Genomic DNA, 1,121 nt, shown 5'->3' with positions numbered 1-1,121 from the left:
CTATAAATGGAGAAATCGAACTTAATTCTCCGATTCCAGGGATTAAAACAGGAAGATGGAGAGGACCTGAGAAATATCTTGGCCCAAGCTTTAGCACCACTGATTGGCAACGAAGCGGAAAAAATAAAAGAAGAGATGGACTTGGCCTATAGGGCCTATTCCAACTTTACAAGAAAAAATAAGTTGCCTGCAGAAGTGGTTGTGAAATTCACAAAGCAGCGTCTCAGGGACCAAATTTTGAAGACTACGTCAGCATCACCCCTGAAAATCAGAGATCAGCAAATTAGGATTTTGAAAGACGTTCCATTTGAAATTAGAATGAAAAGAAAGGAATACAAAGGATTGACCACCTTCTTACAAAAACACCAAACGGGATATAAATGGCTGATACCCGAAGGACTGACTTTTAAATTTAAGGATAAAAGGGAAAAAATTGACTCTATCTTTAAGGCTCAAGACTTCTTGAAAAGGCACGCCAGTAAAGAAGAAGAAGCAGCTCTGGCCAAATGGATGTCAACATTAAGCGTGGATGACAGCAGCTCAGAAGGAGAGGTGAAGGACGAGGATGCTAAAGGAGCGGCGGGAAAATACAACTTGAGAGACAGAGGAAAGGACCCCAAAGTGTAAAAACTCTCGATTTTTCTTTTTAAATATCGGATTGTACTCTGGAAGAAGGCCCTCTCAGAAGGACATGACTAACAAATTAAGTACCTTGTTTTACACTAATTAGAAGAACAGAAAGACGTCTGACGATAGAGACTATGGATTGCGAGCTTTGAGTACTAACAGACTAACTAAACTAATACCATTAACACCACTCATTCTTTTCTTTATCCCTCTATATACCCATCCTTTTTTTCTGAATTTAAAACAAATATCTCTCCTTTTTAGGAGAGGGAATAAATCTTATAAATAAAAGAAGAAGAAGAAAGAAGTCATAACCAGAACAGATTAACATTGGGAGCTAGGCTCCTTTTAAACATTCCTGGGCTAATGTAGCCACGCCTATTTACAATAAGTAACCAACGAGGTTGTGCAGATAACGTCCAATGAGAGTCCTTCCCTCGCAGGGAATTGGTATGGATCTGATTGGTCGCTGTTGTGGAGCGACCAATAGCAAG

This window comes from Gekko japonicus, unplaced genomic scaffold (genome assembly GCF_001447785.1).
Source record: "Gekko japonicus isolate JY-2015 unplaced genomic scaffold, Gekko_japonicus_V1.1 scaffold1457, whole genome shotgun sequence".
NCBI lineage: Eukaryota > Metazoa > Chordata > Lepidosauria > Squamata > Gekkonidae > Gekko > Gekko japonicus.
This window is presented reverse-complemented; position numbering follows the sequence as displayed.